Below are 6571 nucleotides of genomic sequence, written 5' to 3' on the forward strand. Positions count from 1 at the left end.
ATATTTACGTGGCCTTTAATACTTCATAGGGTAGGGGCGCCTGGGTGGCGCAGTCGGTTAAGCGTCTGACTTCAGCCAGGTCACGATCTCGCGGTCCGTGAGTTCGAGCCCCGCGTCAGGCTCTGGGCTGATGGCTCAGAGCCTGGAGCCTGTTTCCGATTCTGTGTCTCCCTCTCTCTCTGCCCCTCCCCCGTTCATGCTCTGTCTCTCTCTGTCCCAAAAATAAATAAACGTTGAAAAAAAAAATACTTCATAGGGTAAAGAACTACCCCATTTCTTTTATCGCTACTGAAAGCTTAACATCCTTTGGTTTCTTGATTGACGTGTGGTAGGCATCCAATGTTTGCCAGACTGACTTTAGGCCTGAGCTTCCGTTCATCCACATTTAGGATAAATGATGGTATTCCATTAGCCTCCTAAGTAGTCAACACCTCGTACGAATTGAACATCGGGCTCTTAGAGGCTACCCACTCTCAGGCGGGTTCACACATTAGATTACCTCATGTGTTTCCTGTGAACTGTCAACCGTGTCTGAATTCTGTGTGCGTAACCTTGGAGCTGGCCAGTGGCCTAGGATAAAAGCTACCACCAACTTAGCACTTAAAACATTGCTATCTTCTTTCTCCCAGTTTTCATGGGTGTGAAGTACAAACAAGATGCTGTGGGTCCTCATCCCGGGTTCTCATCAAGGTGCGGATCGAGGTGCCGGCTGGGTCTGTGGTCTCATCCGAGGCTGGTATCTCTGCCCCAGCTCGCAGGTGTTGTTGGCAGAATTCTGTTCTCTGTGGTCGTGGGCCTGCGGGCCTCAGCTCCTGGAGGCGGGCTGCCGCTCTCTGCCACATGGCCCTCTCCACATCATGGCTGTTTCCTTCTTCAAGGCGAGAAGGTGGGCGTTTGCTGCTGATGCTCTGATGTTTGTGGTCCATGGATTTGGGCCCTGTGTCAGGCTCTGTGTTGACAGTGTGGAGCCTGTCTGGGATTCTCTCTCTCCCTTTGTCACTGCCCCTCCCTTGCTCACTCTCTCTCTCTCTCTCTCAATCTCTCTCATAAACGAATAAACATTAAAAAATTTGGGGGGGCGCCTGGGTGGCTCAGTCGGTTGAGCATCCAACTTCGGCTCAAGTCATGATCTTGCAGAGTTTAAACCCCACGTCGGGCTCTGTGCTGACAGCTCAGAGCTTGGAGCCTGCTTCAGATTCTGTGTCTCCCTCTCTCTCTGCCCCTCCCCTGCTCATGCTCTGTCTCTCTCTGTCTCTCAAAAATAAATAAATGTTGAAAAAAATTTTTTTTTAATTTTTTTCAAGTGCTTCCCTGATCGGTCAGATGCATTCAGATTAATCTCTCCTTTGATTAACTTGAAGTCAACTGATTGGAGACCTTAATGACACCTGCAAATCTCTTTCCCTTTGGCACATGTTCAGAGGTCTTACCCATGCCCAAAGGGATCTGTTGCAGAGAATGTGTACACGACGGGGCAGGGATCGCAGGGGCCATCGTAAACGTGACATCCCCCGTGCCACCGAAGAGAGACAAAACTTTTGTACGCGTCTGCACATTGTGCACTGCGTTACCTCCACCCGTGCCCGGATCGTGAGGATTAAGTGACACAGAACATTCATTCATCAAAGCACCTAGCAACATGGTCCGGCTCCGAGTGACTTGTTGAAAAGAGCCACACCGAACCTACCAGAGGCTTAGTATTGCTTCACATTCCTGCTGCAGCAGACTGTAACATATTTTAAGTGCCTTCCACTCTTCCTCCCAGGGTGCCCAGGGAGACGGATGCCTACACGGGGGAGGAAAAAGTGCCTGCGTTCCTGTAGACTCCAACAGCATTCCAGTCTCTATTGGTGTGGGTAAAATATAACAATGTAATATTCGGGGGTTGAGGGGGACATTCAGACATCGTATCCCAAACATATAACAACTAGTAAGGTACCAGAAACTTCCAGTAAGGACAGCCCAGATTGCTAGGTGGAGCTGGACCTAAAGACTCTTTGTGGGGCCAGACATTAACTCTTCAGTTACTGGATAATGATGGGGTTCCATCATCTAAGGTGGGGCCCAGGGCTTATGAGTAGTTTATTTACCTATAGTTGTAGAGATGTTTGGATATTTTATCGGTCGGTATGCAAGACATGCATACGGGCTAGAGATTGGCCCTGTTTGTACTTTAAGAATATTTACCTCCAGGCACCTGGGTAGCTCAGTCGGTTAAGCATCTGACTCTTGACTTCAGCTCAGGTCCTGATCTCGTAGTTCGTGGGTTCGAGCCCCGCGTCGGGCTCTGTGTTGACAGCCCAGAGCCTGCTTCAGATTCTGTCTGTCTGCCTCTCTCTCTCTGTCCCTCCCCTGCTTGTGTTCTGTCTCTCTCTCTCAAACATAACAAAAATAAACATTAAAAAATAAGCAAAATAAAAAATAAAAGAATATTTACCTCCCAAGAGAATTCTCAGGAGAGGCAACCTGTTAAAACCATTTTCAGGGCTAGTGATTAAACCGTGAGGTTCTGGGGGAAAGGTTGTCTTATGCAAATGCCTTGATGTGGTCCAGGTCTTTACGGTGGGGAAGAGAGAAAGACTTGCAGAGAATAAAAGGGGGCCGTTCCGGAGTCCAGCCAGCTCGTCTCCCGTGGGCCTTGTTCTGCCTCCAGGAAAACCTCTAACATCTGTTACACGCATCACTTACATTGCCACAGAGCCCTGGTACCGCTCTCGCATACACGCGACCACGGGAAACTGGCTTTATTAATTAGAGTGCTTGCCCATTGGAACTATTTGCTCCCATTCATAATTCATCGACATCCTTGCTAAATAAATATTGGGGCATTCACTCATCCCAAGCAATTATCTAAAAGAAGCTACATCCATCACAAGGGTTCATAAACTGGGAGACTAGAGTATGAAACATTCTGATTAAAGGAAGCCTGCTTTGAATGGCAGGTGTGCCCATTCTCATCCATATGCGTTAAGTACTTACCAATACAGGAAATGAGGTGCCAGCTGGGATGACACATTGGGACACAGCAGCAGGCCCTCCCTGGCGGAACGCAGCTGGCACGGTGGTACATTCAGAAGCTCCTGTCACCTGTGATCAGTGAACAGCAGAGGTTCTGGGTGTCTGCACTGAGGCGCTTTCATTCTTCCCCTTGCGCCTTGGGGGAGAACAAGCCTGGGGTCCTGGCAGCGTGCCTGGGCGACTCAGCCCTCTTGTCTTTGTCATAGATGGATACCAGGGTTCCACGAACCGCTCCCACGACTTGGGCACCCAGCAGCCACGCTGGCCCACTCTCAACACTCACTGAAAGTCAGGCAAGGTTGAAAATCAGGCTCAGCACGTCTTCCAGAATATCAGAGATCAGAGGGTCTGCACGGGAGATTTCTGCCTCCTTCCAGCTCTCAGAGCCTTGAAGGAAACCTTTGCACCAGCCTGGCCCTCTTCCTTCTTTCTGCTCTGAATGGCATGTCGTTAGGGCTTCTTCTAGGGCTTGAGTTGGCCCCTGAGCTACATCAATTATGCATGGAAACAGGCAGTTTCTTGCCCTTCTTTTGCTCTTGCAGGGTTACAGCAGCCTTCCACGTGAGGTCCGTGCCTTCTTGGGTATTGTAACAAGATCCTCCTGTTGACTTGATGTAGAGGCTCGGGCAGCTGTCCAAATGGCTTCTCTGTACAATCTCCTTCCTGCTTTTATCCCTATGAAAATGGCCTCCTTATCATTATCCTCGAAAATATTATTGATTCTGGTACAGGTCTATGCACAAATATCCATGCCACAGTCGGTCCTGGAAACTGTTTTAGAAACCTCAGCTTCCCGCCGAACTGTTGCCTTCTCTGGTTCCACCATTTACTAACGGATTGATACAACCTCCATAATTAAGTCCTGATGTTCCGGAACACATCGCTCCTCCCCATTGCCTGATATTGTACCATAGATTGAGGGGGCTGGGGGAAGATGAGGAATGAAACATTCCATATTCTTAAACATCAAATAAAAAACTCAAGTTTGTTTCTAACATTTCACAGGACCCTCTCACTAAAAGCAAGTTACTTTCCGTTTCCTGGTTTGAGCAAAGTGGTTTTGAGCCTCTGGGGCCAGCTCTTGGGGAGGCGTGGGACGATCGCTGCTTGAGAAGTTCGTGACAATGAATGTTGATAATGAGGGTTTGAAAAGTCAGCACCGTTCTAATGAACTTGTGTGAAGGGTTTTTCAGAATAGAGGCTGACACGCAGGCACCAGGTGCCGGCCATTACTAGTCTGTTACTGGCTCCATATTGGAAGGCCCGCGTCGTTTGGCTTCCCACCTTGAACAGCAAAATAATACGATCTGCCGGCCGCCTGCTTGTCACGATGGATGGTGGAACACTTGCTTGGCCCTTGGAAATTTTGTGTAAGATTCATTCTGAGGATTGAGTGGCTTTATGTGTTTTATTTGTTTAAAAGGACACAGAATTGGAACATCGCTTCTGGGAGTGTGCTTACCAGTCGAGCACAGCAGCAAATTGTCAGTCACAATTAACGTCAGTGAAGGAACGATTACTGAATCTTTTCTGATGCGCTGTGTCACGTGACACAGCAGCGTCGCACGGCTAAATGACAAAACAGCAGGTCGCTGTCGTAAAGTGAAAGGTGCGCTGTTACTCTCCATTCTGAGAGCCGCTATCGCCTCCTCAGGAGGCTTTTTTTTCTGGAGAAAATAACAAGTCCAGCCCGTGTGAGGGTCTCTGTCCGTCTTCAGAACTTCCAACAGCCTCTTCCAAAGAAAGAAATATAACATTCATATTAGCAATGGTTTCTTTTTTTGTGAAATGTGTATTTTTGAGAAAGGGCGTCTTTCAGATTCCAGAAGATGGCCTACTGCTTTGTGATGAGTCATCGCGAGGTGTCAATTGCCTGCATAGCATGATTCAAAGTAATGTCAGCAAAAGAAAATTATTATAATGATAACACCTTGAACTCATATAACATTTATTATGAAGAGTATAGAGACGGTCATATAATCACATTTACTTGTAAAGCCTCTGAAAGTCAGCGGGATGCTATATTCCAAAAGACGGTAATACAAAGAAACGCTATGTAATTCTAAAGTTGGCAATAAGTTGAAGGTAGACTCATACTTCCTATCTCCTACGAAATGACTCTCCGTCAATAATTGTTTACAAAATACTGGTGTGGAAAAAAATGATGAGTTTTTCTCATTGTTCCTTCCTCCTCTTTCTTTCCTTCATTCTTTCTCTGCCTTCCGTGAACATCTGCTGCAGTTATTTATTCATTCAACAAGTATTTATTGAACACCTACTGCATGCCCTACATTGTACCAGGTCCTGGGGAAAATTTCCTCTTTCTCTTCTGGTCCCAGACACGTTGGGAGCCACCAGCTTCGGTGCCGACACAATCGAGTCCAAGAACCACACCGCGTGCAACTAGTCATGAAAATGGCACAGAAATGGCACCAAGAAACCTCATCACAAAGATAATAAATCTCCAAAGAGGGTGAACTCCACATTCCTGAGGAACATGTGCTTTACCAAGAATGCAAGAAGGTCCCAAACAAGATGTAGGCAGGCACAGCCCAGGCCATCAGGACCATCTTCAAGCCCAACGAGATCAAGCCCAAGATCCCAAAGAGTAGCAGCCGAAAGCTTAATTGACTTGCCTACATGACTCATCCCAAGCTCAGGAAACGTGCCCATGCCCGTCTTGCCAAGGGTCTCGGGCTCTGTTGGCCAGAGGCCAAGGCCAAGTCTCAAACCAAGTCCCGGGCTGTAGCTCCAGCTCCAGCTCAGGCTGCCAGAGATGCCCAGGGCCCTACGAAGGCTCCGGTGTAGAAACTTAAGTAGGCTGATATGAGGATAGAAGTACTGGTGTGACCTTGAGATCTGTCAAAGAAGAAAAAATAGAGGAAAAAATGTCTACATCAATGAGGTGGTATCACAGGGGAGATCTATCTATCTATCTCTATGTAGAGAGAATATTAGATGTAGAGAGAATATTAGATGTTAACAATTGCCATTGAAAAAAGAAGAAGCAGGAAAAGGGGTAAGGAGGCCAAGGTGGGAATAACTAATAATGTGATACTTTAAAATAGGCTATTGGCAGAGGGACCCCTCAGACCATGAAGCCAGGCATGGGGATGGCCACAGGATGAAGACGGCATGTTGGGCAGGTCTTTGCTGTGGAGCAGGCATGGTCCAGGGTGGGAGAGGCATAAGGGAGAATGGCTGGCATGTTAATGGATGAGCATGGCAGACACACACCGTGGGTTTGCTCTCTGAAAGCCTATACAACCCCTTCCCCTTCAGCTTTCTTCTGCCGTAATGGTTGGGGAAGTCAAATCCTTACTATTTCTGCCTTCTTGCAGTTGGGATAGTCACATGGCCCAGTTCTGGCCAGCAGGGGGCAAGCAGAAGTCCCTGAAGAAGGCTTCCCTTTCCAAAGAAGAAGACAAATGTAGTTGGAGAATGTCCACCACCCTTCCCCACCTGCCCCCCAGAACATCGGTGTGGTGCCTGGAGGCTCCACAGGGAACTTGCCATCTTGAAGATGAGAAACAGAGGTCCTAGGAGAAGGGAG

The 6571-nt window shown here is 47.8% G+C and overlaps 1 pseudogene; it reads left to right on the forward strand.

The window, feature by feature from the left end:
- The first annotated feature begins 4900 nt into the window (after positions 1–4900).
- On the forward strand, positions 4901–5826 carry LOC123610793 (annotated as a pseudogene).
- Positions 5827–6571: the final 745 nt, after the last annotated feature.

Source organism: Leopardus geoffroyi, chromosome A1 (assembly GCF_018350155.1).
Source record: "Leopardus geoffroyi isolate Oge1 chromosome A1, O.geoffroyi_Oge1_pat1.0, whole genome shotgun sequence".
NCBI lineage: Eukaryota > Metazoa > Chordata > Mammalia > Carnivora > Felidae > Leopardus > Leopardus geoffroyi.